Raw genomic sequence first — 12,454 nt, 5'->3', positions numbered from 1 at the left:
CAATTATTCCAAAATCTAATCATAGATTACTATTTTGTTTCACACTGGATACTTTCCATGGAAATGCATTGTCATAGTTTTGTTTACTACTATCTTAAAACTATAATCCCTTCCAATTAAGTGTAAAAGATGGATTGATTTTTGTAGTTTGTCTTTGGAATTTGCTATTAATACTATGTTGTCAGTATACAATAGTTTGTTAATATGTTTATTCTCGTATATCCCTTCTGCTGCCCTTTCTTTCCATTTTAGGATGACATTGTCTATATAAATATTAAAAAGAGTAGGCAATGAAATACACCCTCATCTCACACCTTGCTTTATTAAAATCTTTTCCTCTGTGTAACTGGGGATATCAAGTACGATATAAGTTTCATTTTACACACTCTTGATACAATTTATTAAGTGATCTGGATATCCATCTCTTGCCACAATTTCCCATGGACTCTCTCTGTCCACCCTGTCAAATGCTTTTTGAAAATCTATGAAAGCCAGATAGATTGGTAATTAAATTCTCTTCTTTCCTGTGTTATTTGCTGCTCAGTAGTATATTATCAGAACATAACCTTGATCTTATAAAGCCACTTCAACTCCAGATATGCTCAAGAAAATATGAGACGAGTTTGTAATCTAGATGTTTATTATGCATCTGGTAGATGGAATATTGAACATTTGTGATTTCTTTAGCCACATCATTTAGCCTGATACAGCTGCAGCATTTACACAGCTGCCAGAAACTACTGTATCAACAGGCTGCACCATTTTGCCTCGTCTGTCAACATAGTATGGTACTTTACCACAGGGATTTCAATCTGTATCATGATTGAAGACATGTTTGTGCAAACAGAGAAAAAATAATCATGTACTCAATTATTTTAAGGTGATAATTAAAAATTTATTACTAACTGTCATAGTACACATTAAAGCCAAGTTTGTGGGAATCTTGCACAACTACACAGCACTCTTTCATCTGAAAAGTTCTGCAGATCTGAGAAAAGATTTAAATAGCTGGTATTAAGCTCCAAGCTATTTTGTTATAAGATGAGCTCTGGAAGGGTTGTTGGGTTTGAGAAGGGTGACACATCTGCTCTTGCAAGATTACTAAAATGAATGATAATTTGACTGTAAATAGAAATTGAAACTAATCACTGGAAAATAAACTGTTAAAATTAACTGGAGCAGATGAACGTTGTTGATGCTGGATGCATCTTTGTTAATGGGCAAACTGATTTCTAGAAAAATGCTATAAATTTTAGAAAAGACTACATATCTTCATGCCAGCATCAGTTTTGGGGACCCAATATCTATTATTTATGGGTGAAACAGAATCGCAGCTTGGAGACTGTGGCCAGACCATTTAAGGTTCCATGCTTGTATTCAAGTTTGCAAAATGCTTCATGATGATAAGCAGTTAATGTCATGGACAGTGTACAAAGTAGCAAATGAATAATTGGCATAATATTAATTGCATTCGGCCATAGCATCTCCATACCATGGTCCGTTAAGCTTGTATTGGTCTTCGCTGTAACAATAAAGCATTAAAATTTCATGTATCACACACCTATTAGGAGAACTGTTAAAATGAGAACTCATGAAAGTTAACTAATTTACATTAATTTAATTTCAAATGGTTCTAAAGATAATACATGACACTTACATCACATCTGTCTACACAAAAGAAGGATTATTAATTATATGCAGGAAATGCAGCTATAATGCGTCCCCCCAAAATTAATTCATATAAGTTATTTAGACTTGAAGTTATTTTCAGTAAATAAATAGATAAGTCCACATTTTTGTGCCTCCCATTGTTTTTTGACATTAAAGACCAATTCATACTGTCCATCATGGCAATGTCACGTCAAGCTGTATTCACACTGCCCATCATGTCAAATTGTTTCAAGTCACATGATCTCATCTCGCATTACTGTCCCCAACTGTTCTCTTTGCGGGAAATGTGATCTTTGCAAGATGATTTTCAACTGCTCTTATGCGCAAAGTGCACAACATGGATATTTATTGAACGCAAATGGTTTGTAGCTTGAAGGGATAGCTTGTATATTAGAGAAGAGAGATAGAAGTGCAAAACAACACAAAGAAAGTGTATGGGTCTCAAAAAATTTCATTATGTGATATAGAAGAGGAATCTGCATTCTATATTTTAGAAAGTGAAAGCATCAAATTTTTCATTTGTTATGTCAAACTACATCCAGAATGACTAAAAGGAACAATCTGTTATGAGCTCCCATCACATGCGGTGGAAATTTAGTTTAAGATTAACTATAGTTGCTAGTCTAGAACAAACTTTTGTGAATTATTCATATCTCCCTCAATACCTTTCCGTTCAAGATATATAGGTTTTCTTTACATGTTGTATTTGGCTCTTAGTAGAAGTCAAGTGCCTTATTTGTACTGGGGTAGCTAGTGAAACCACATAAATATTGATCACTGATGTTTGCAAAACTGTATCACACACAATTCAGAGAGCTGCATAACAATAAATAGGCTTGGCACAAATATATATTTAAACAAACAACTAGCAGTTTCTGAACATTTCAATGTGTATACACCACAAAAAATGTCTCGCAATGTACAAATAAATTTCACGTAGTAATCAATCTTATTCTACCTGCAGTACATTTTTCACTTCAAGTTGCAGCCATGTTGCAGTCCATTCCATAGTAAAATATTAAATACACTACTGGCATCTATAAAACTCCACTTTATAAATGATGTAGTAGGGGGCAAGTAAATCAGTATGCTCATGTCTTAAAATTCAGATTGCTGTCTCACTGCTTCCATTAACCTTTCATCATTTATTGTGAATTTTAACAAAAGAAATAATGAAACAAAACAATTTATAGCAAATAATGAACAACAAACAACTGATAACCACAAGAGTTATGATGAAACGAAATAATGGCTTATGGCTGTGTATTGGGAGGAAATGGCTAATGGGTCACGTGATCAGCAACAGGTGGATGGTGTCAGCTGTCAAAACTTTCCTCCAGAGAAACCTTGTCAGTGCCTTGCCATAATGTGATGTGATGGGATGGCCAGTGTGGATGCTTCCATTTGAAATGCATTGCTGAATGTTTTGACAGGCTGGGATGTGATGTGACGTGATGGCCAGTGCAAATTGGCCTTAAATTTACACGAAATTATTGGAGTCTGTCCATGTAATGCTTCATTTGCCCGCATAAAAGCTTGAAGCTATTTCATTTGTATAAATTGTCTTCAAGGCTTCATCACATAACTTGAGAAACGTTTATATTCTTTTTCGTAAAGTTTAAAATGACATATTTTTGGCTGTATAGTTGTTCATGCAACATGTTTGAGCATTTAAAATTGTTTGTACACACAAACTGTTGTTTTAATATTTTTGCATAAATGTCAGTTACAAAAAAGTAATTACATATGCATGTATATAGGTAAATAAAACATGAAATTAGTTATACAAATCAGAATGCAGTAAATCAGAGTATATAGGATATATGGTTGAGTGATAAAGGTTTTATATAAACTGGTATATTTCTTTTTTTTATTTTTTGCTGATTTCTGTGGATTTCAATGTTTTTGATTATATACAGTGTTATGTAGAGTCATTCATCATGGGATGGATTTATAGAGTTTTAGTGATGTTTTGAAGATCAGTGGTTGTAAGTGTGGAGCATGAGAATTTCAATGATATGAATTTATAGAATGCCATGTAGACATGTTGCTATGCTGGTAGGTGGAATTACAAAGGTTTGTTATTGTGTTTTGCCACTCCATTATCCCAGAGGTGGGCATGGCATTAAGGGACAGGAGTCACACCGCCCCTTTCTGACAGAATGTTTACATCTGCACTCGCCAGCACTTGACTAACACAGCTGTCAGCTTGCTGTGACACCTGTCTCTTATGGCAGCCTCGGTGAGAAACGAGCATTTGCAAGTATTGCCAACTTGTTCAGCAGCTTCTGAGACTGTATATGGGAAAGATAAAATAGCTGCATCAGTTGTTTGATAGTTACTGCAAAACGCTAAGGTACACACACTGTAATTGCTGATTGACTGTTTATCTTCATAAAGTGCAGTTGAAGTTAGTTTATGGATCACTATTTAGAAGTTCATGTGAAGTTGTGTTGTTCATTTTTCTAAGGTTGGTAAAGCATGTGTCCAAGGCTAGTTAGACTACAAAGTATGAGCCAAAGTTAGTTTGTTCGCTGCCATAGGAGTTCATTTTTCACAGTTCATACATTGCACTAACCTAATATTTACAGTAAACACACAAATGTCTTGTTATATATTCATTTAGTCACTCATGCATATTTAAAACACAACAGTTTTAAATTTACAACATGCACACTAACAATTAGTTTCTATACCACTTCACAGTGTTGTCAGTGGCAGAACTGATGTGAACGTTTATGGAATTGCTACATTTGTTAATGTACAAGTATTTTATGAATTGTGTCTGTGTTTTCTAGCATCCCTTCAATACCATGATATTGTGTTTATTGTTTCATTAGTGTCTTCCTGTCACAGCTTAGCAAAGCTGAGCACTGCCCTGTATAAACTAGCCTCACTTGTTTCTTTTTGGTAGCAGATCATCATATTAAAGTGTCCTTGACAGTCTGTTCTGCCATTCTGAAGGTACATTTTTCTTGGTTATTTTGTCCATGCAGTTTCACATACAGAATTGTTTGCAGAGAATTTTAACTCATCCTTGCACTACTCCGTGCCATGAAACTTTGATGTTCACAATTTTACAATACACAAAACTAAAAAACTGTCTGTTCTGGTTTTGACATATTCATGGTCTCCTGTGTATGATCCCACAGTCAGATACTTTTTGTTGCCCCATTATCTTACATATTTAACTAGTTTGAGAGTAAAAGGTTATGACCCAGATTTGTGTAGCACCGCCTATTATGTGACACAAGGCTCCTAACTTTACAAGAAGGAAATTTAAGTGATAGGACCGCTTTTAGTTTGACATCTGATTTTGTTGTTGAGGTTGCTGGTCAATAACCTCAGCTATTTGTATTGGTTGGTTATTATATCTGGCTTGACGCTGCTTTTCTTGCCTTCTGGGAAGCAGCTATGAAAAATTTGTTGCGGCAGCCCCCGAAATTAAGCTCCCACTGATTCCCGTTTTGGTTTTGCCCCCAATACCCTTGATTTTGCGACTGTCTGTTATTTTGATACCTGTGGTTATATCGGTGGTTATAATTTTTATTTTGATGCACAAATCTTTAACTCTTCTGGTTGTGTGGAAGCGCGTTGTCATTCTTGTTCTCACCAGTAGGGGTGACACCGTTGCCATTTCCAGTGTGATTCCTACCACTGTAGTAGTTGTTTGTGTTATGTTGCGGGCCATTACTGTGGTTTATCGTTCATATTTTTCATGTATTCTTGAATTAAATCAAGTGAATTCACCATAGATAAAAAGTTTTCCGAAGTGTCTTTGGATGTTATTAGCTTTTCCTAAATATTAATTGGAAATTTGCCTTTTAAAATTATGGTCACGTCTTTGTCTGATATGGATTATCCCAATACTACATCTTTCCAATGCACTTTTCAAAATATTTTTGAAGACTTCCTTGCTTGGCATTGTAACTCTCTGGATTGAATACTTCATGTCTTAGATGTGCTTGAATATGTGGTGATCAATATTTGTTTAAGAAGGCCTGTTCAAATTCTTCATATATTGAACAGGATTCTACTGTTGCATTGGCCTATAACATGGATTCACCCTGCTTGTGTGAGGTGGCGAACTGAATTTTGAACTGTTGTGTGTTCCATGTCTTAAAACTGTGTATAAATATCAGTGGATAGGGAAACTTTTTTCTGGAATGAGCACTTGAAACTGCCTGTGCGTAAGAAGTCCTTCCAAAAGCACACCTTCAAACATATCTATCTTAGGTTGAAGACGCAATATTAATGATTAATTTCCAAAATGCTATACCTAAAAAATAAAACTAGAAAAAGAACCTTTCATAATCGTACCAGTTTACTGCACACTAGTAGAAAATACTGCAATATCCTTTCAATGGCTAGAATGACTGATCTTAAGACCCAATAACCACAAACGCAATACAGTTGTACACGGAGTCCTGGCCTTCAAAGACTTAGTTTGAAATCCAGATTGTAATATTCATTCATTTATCAGACACTGTGATCCATAAATCCCATCACAAAGGTAAGAATATGTCAGATTATATATTATAAAAGAAGAGGCCACTGCTGGCAATAACAGGGTGTATACGCGGACATGGAAAAAAAATCCTGGATTTTCCTGTTAAAAATACTCTTTCTCCCGGGTGAAAACAAGCGTTTTCCATGTTAAGTGACAGTATATTTTCCCTTATCAATCCTTTGAATGGTGATGGTTTTATACACGAGCATAGAATTTCCCGGCACCTTTGATGTGCAGCAACATGTACTCTGCGTATACATTGGAATTCCACCAAACACCGCATGTTACTTTCCGAATCACTGAAATCGAGATTGCGGTGCGCGTTTGTAAGCCAGTCATAGCTCATGTCACGTGATCTCGCCAGCCGATGGGCAGCGGATATTCGGAGCCTAGGACACGTGATGTAGTCAGCCAACAGCAACATCACTGTTAAGTAGCATGAACACACAAACAGGGAAAGTTAATAGTTTAAGTTAATATACATAGTGTTGCTACAATAAAAGCAAAGCTTTCACATATAATATTGGTCTCTAAGGTTAATAAGCTGCAAGAGACGCTAAGCTTTCGCATACAATGTTGAACTTTTTTGCGCGTTAAGATATATCACACAAATGTGCCAGTAAAATTTTTAATAATGACATAAATGTCTGATCTCCAGGGTAAAATTTTTAATAATGACATAAATGTCTGATCTTTAGGGTTCGAAATTCTTCTAAAAGGCTCGTCTTCAAAGAGTTGATTTTTAAATGAGAGTCAAACGCTATGCGATTTAATAAATGGTACATTGTCGCACATAGTTCAACTTACGTAAAAGGATATTTACTTTGAAAGTAACGCTTTTCAAACCACCATTCACACTATTTTCCCGCAACCTGTTAGAAATAGGTTCGTTTCAGCAGTTGCCAGAGAGCGCAGTAATAGGCGGCACCGCGCTTGCGCCGCTATCATGACGTTGGAAGCCCGTATGTACATACGTGTAAAATATTAAAAGATCATACATTATGTCATAAAAGAAACAAGACATCAGAGGGTACTTCAAGAGCATCGCAGTTTCGTGAACCATACTAAAATGTGCACATTTGAAGTGCGTACTTAAAGTGCACATTCGTATGTCCAGATTCCCAATGAAGTAGACCTCGATCTGATATTAAGTTTTTTTGGTGTGGTTTTCGGGATGCAAATTTTCTTTGGGCACCAGTACTGTATAATGTCATGTCTGGTTCCTTATTATGGCAAAGTGCCATATGTTCCAGAAGATGAAACCCTTGAAATGCAGTGAACAGTTGAAACTAGCCAGTACTGTGGAATTAAACATTTCGTTTCAAATACATTGCTTCTGCGGAAAAAGTTTATAAAAGTCAAATTCTTTAGCAAACAGACAAAAATTACTTCATTGTTCCGCAGGGAGATTAGCCTAATGCTTGACTGTCAGAAAAGTGGAAATAAAATCTGAAACTAATGACATATTTTAGCCTTGCGTAATTATGTGAATGCATTTTAATTCATTTGATAGCTCCCAGTCACATATATCCGTTTTGTTTTCATTTGACATGAGAGTAAACGAGGGGGAAACAGCAAAATCACTAAATGTAAACACTGGTCATGTGGAGACTACCCACTATAACTCCGACTACTCTGTGCATCAGCCCCGGATCTACGATATTTGTGAACCTGGTCAATATTTAAAAACATCGAATTTTCAAAAATATGTTCATCTTGCAGTACATATCTTTCTGAAAAGTCTGAAACATAAAACACATGTGTTCGAGGAAATGTTAAGACGTATTATTTGAAGTGCAGTGCCACGCCTCTTCATAAAGCGTTCTTCTATCGTGCGTCACTGTATTTCGTTCTGTGCAATTGAAACGTGTACATTTTGTAATTGATGCGATCAAACTACATTCAGGGCAGTGGAAATTGAAATGTCCTGTGGTGCCTCTCCTGCTCCCAGTCCTCCGGTTTGACAGCCTGCCCCTCTTTAAAAAAATATTGCAATTAATAGCGGATGAAATTATTTGAAATCGGGAGAACAAGAACTCTTCAGCAAATTTGCACTCTTTATTGCCTATTAGTTAATAACTTGCTGTTTTGTGTGACATAAAATTAAATATAGGATACATAAAACCAATAAAGACAAGAGATAAGCAAGAAATTACACATATCTTCAATCCTTAGCTCCTAGCATTTTTTTTCTGTCTAATCTTGCTACAGCTTTACATGGTATTCTCTCCTTTCTGCGAAAGAATCTCTTACCTCATCAAAGTTAGCCAACGTTTTGCTACATGAAAAATCGAAATGTCGTTATCTAATACTGAAAAAGCTGTTAACACAGATAATACCCAAGACTGGTGTGGTTTCTCGATCTGATTACTTCTATTTTGTCACTGTCTGCTAGATAAAACAAAATAAGCCTTTCTAATATCGCAGGAATTTTGTAACACGCACCAAATAAACGAGAGCGTTTTGGCACAAATGGCCATTTTTATAACAAGACATAATATAATTCACGAAGTATCAATATCAAATGCCTATGAGGCCTACTACAAGCAAAAAGCTTTATGTTAGGAAATAGTTTCACATTTCATTCATATGCATCAGTTTCTCAAGTAAGAGATAGAAAAGTAGTATTACGAAATTTTTATATAAATTTGGAATCGTCTTATTCTTCCATGATTCGTGTGTTGTCCCTGTTTCTTCTCCTTCCTCATTCTAACAAACATTCTTGTCATCACCAATTCTGTAGCTATTCCTGCCATTGTCAAAATTTGTTTGCCGATTAACTTCACTAACCCTGCCACAATCACAGCTTTAGTTATCCCGCGATTACTTTCCGGTTAGGCGATATTACGTGTTCGTACTACACATTTTCCGCATCGTTTATTTCCATTCTGGTAGTCTGAATTTATAGATTTCGCTAGTAATTATTACAAAGCTGATCATTAGCAAACCCAATCAACCACATAATCAGACAGCGATTGGCATTCACCCGTTCGGCTTTACCCCGTTCAGCTAGTATGGCCCCACCCCTTTCGTCTGCGGAAAGTTTATTTATAGATGCGACGAGGATTCTCCTGACAGGCGTCACGCATTCAAAAATCAACTTATGATTCATTCAGAAATCAACTTAAAATGTGTTCAAAAACAAACAGGGAAGCATTTCAGAATCATATGAATAATCGATAGATGAACGTGCGCTGGATGCTAGGTGCTTTGTGAAACAAGTTCTTTACCTCAAGAATATGAATTTGGCGCTCCCTTTTTCCCAGTAGCATCTAACTGCTTGCTGCGACTGCTTGCACAGCCAACAGCAACATTCAAGCTTATGCCACATTCCTTTAGCCAGAAGCGGGAGAATCTAGAACTCAAACGCGACTCAACTGCGCATGCGCACGAGCCCGCTCGTAACTCTAAAATGAATCTACTGTAAACAGTTGTGACTTCACGCTCATCGAAGGCAATTTGTTGTTATGAAGCATTGCATGGTCTTCCTAAAGCATTTGACACATTTTGCTGTTGGCAGACGGTTGCATGCATGGAGGTAAGAATATTCTTACCTCCATGGTTGCATGAGCACTGTGTGTCGTCGTATATGGCGCTTTTCCTTTGCAATTTAAGTTATTTTCGTTTTTTCTCTCGTTTACGTTTTATTGTTGAAGTGTTATTCTGCAGTAGCGGGATACGGTAACATCCTTTGTTAGAGTATCAGTTCTTACCAGTCAAAATTACAAAAATTTAACTGAAAACTAAAACAATGAAAAATTCCCGGAATTCTAAAGAAAAACCCGGGTTTTTCCCGGTTGAAAAAATTCCCCCAGCTGTAAGTATTTTTGTAAAGCACACCAACAACATACTATGATAAGGATCAATCTACTTACACTTATAATAATATGCATTACTTCTGTATTACTTTATACATTATTATGTAAAAAATCTGCTTTGATAAAATCCACTGTTCCTCCTCTTTTACTATCAGCTGCTGTTTAGATTAGATTAGATTTACTTTCATTCCAACTGATCCGTAGTGAGGAAGTCCTCCAGGATGTGGAACATGTCAGAAAAACAACAATACCTGACAAATATTTACAACTGAAACAAATAAGCTAATGTACCATTCCACAGGTCCCAAGTGGAATGATCATCATATTTTAATGAACACTATATGAAAGTCATTTTACAAATACTCAAGCACTGAATTTAAAGTAAAAAACTTTTTTTATTTATAAGGTAATAAACATGTAATACAACTACTATAATACTTATTTACAATGAACACATTACTGCACATATTTAATACTTCAAACAGCACCTTTATGGACATGAGGTGGACAAAAATATGGAAGCTTGAAAAATGCAACACATTGCCATGCCTAATAGTGTAGGAAAACCGTTGGCATTCAAGACAGATTCTGGTCATCTCAGAATGAATAAATACAGGTCCTTTAGGTTTATCAAGGGAATCTTATACCATTCTTCCTACAAAATAGTGTTAAGTCAAGGGCAGCTCATTCTTATGGGTAAGACTGTTGAGATTTTTAAAAAATCAGGAATCCGATATATCGATATTTAAAAAACTATCATTATCAGCCCTCAATGTATTGAAAAAAAAGTATTGATTTATCAAGAGAAAAAATATTGATGAACCTGCGTATAAAAATATCTGCTGTACATTGTAAATTTACTGCCAGTCTTAGAACTGTATATTTAAGTACTGATTTATTATTATATACTCTCTACATCAAGCTAGCAGGCTGCCTATCCCCCTTAGAGCATGAATTGAAAGGAAAACAATGTATATTCACGGTTGGCAATAACCACTTTGCTAATAATGGAAACTGTATGTAAATGGCTCAATAAAAGGTGTCTGCTGGGTCCGTCGTTCATTTCATGACACATCGGATTTGTCCGGAACACTTCATGTTGACTTCCTCGTTTTTCATTACTGCCAATGTCAGTGACCTGTGTCAAAATTACATGGTGAAGCCAAACATTGCAGTTTCTGTTGGTAGCACCGAGCGCCAATTACCGTCAGCATTTCCCCTCACTGCCCATTGTAAGACAAATCTTGTCATTTAGATTTTTGTTCATACTTTTCAGCAATTGTTTTTGAAGACTGACGACATGAAGAAATAGCACACCAGTGGCGTTAAAAAAACAATTTTTTACATCACTGGTGGGCTATTTTTTCACGTCAGAAATCTTGTTATTACATTCACACTGCCACCCCCAGTGCAATCGGATTACTTCTTCTTTCACGCCACACATACTTGCTTCACACAATCAAAATGAAAGATTGGATGTGATGGAAGCTCAAAAAGTAGTAAGACTCCTTCACACAATGAAAGTAAAATTATGTTCTACTACAATTTCAAAAGAACAACTTCAAATATTTACCTAAAATTGTGAAAAAAATATATCAAGGGAAAAAATATCGCTGATATATATATATATCAGTATTTTGGAAAAAATATCGGTAATCAATATTTTATCAACAGCCCTACTTATGGGCCCAAGGGGCCTGGCGTCACCATAAATTTTGTGCTATAACTGTACTCTGTGTATATTTTCAGTATTACATCAAACAGTTTGCGTATGATGTGATTTTGGTGTAATATGAGTGACAGAGAGCAGAGATAATCCAGCCCAGTTTCCACTGCTACAAGTAACCAGACAGGTGTTGTTGATACTCTGGTCTCATCCCTCGCCTCAGCGCATCCTTCCATAGTGACAAACCTGTTTTCCCACCACACCCAAAACCAAGGGCTACCTTAAGGTAGCCTGTGCTCCCTCCACATCCCTGGATCCTGAAACTGCAGGCACAATGTTGTGACCAAGCTGCTTCCCTTTCTCTACCTTGCTGTCACCCTAGCATAGATCTGGGCCACATAGGGTGGGACCATACATGGACCAGCTCATGCATATCCCTCTTACCTTGCAGCCACAGAAGCCTGCTGTCTCTACTATGTTCCCATTCTCCTGTCTTTGCCCACACAAGTCCACACAGCGTTTAGGGCCAGCCAGCTTGGGCCCGGAGCACCTACCGGTAGCTACAGTCACATGCCTTACCACATTCCCCCCACAGCCATACATCAATGGGAAATATTGTAAACAGCAAACAATGCCACCTCTCAGTACTGTCCCATATTCTAAAGCCGTGTAGTTGAAACTTGAGTGTTATTACAATGATTTTACAATTAATAAAGCAGATTGTTAGCTAAACACACCTTTTAAGCTAGAAATCAAACAGTGAGACATCTATCAATCGAAAGATTTCGT

This window comes from Schistocerca serialis, chromosome 4, assembly GCF_023864345.2.
Source record: "Schistocerca serialis cubense isolate TAMUIC-IGC-003099 chromosome 4, iqSchSeri2.2, whole genome shotgun sequence".
NCBI classification, from domain to species: domain Eukaryota; kingdom Metazoa; phylum Arthropoda; class Insecta; order Orthoptera; family Acrididae; genus Schistocerca; species Schistocerca serialis.
Note: the sequence above shows the minus strand (reverse complement) of the source record.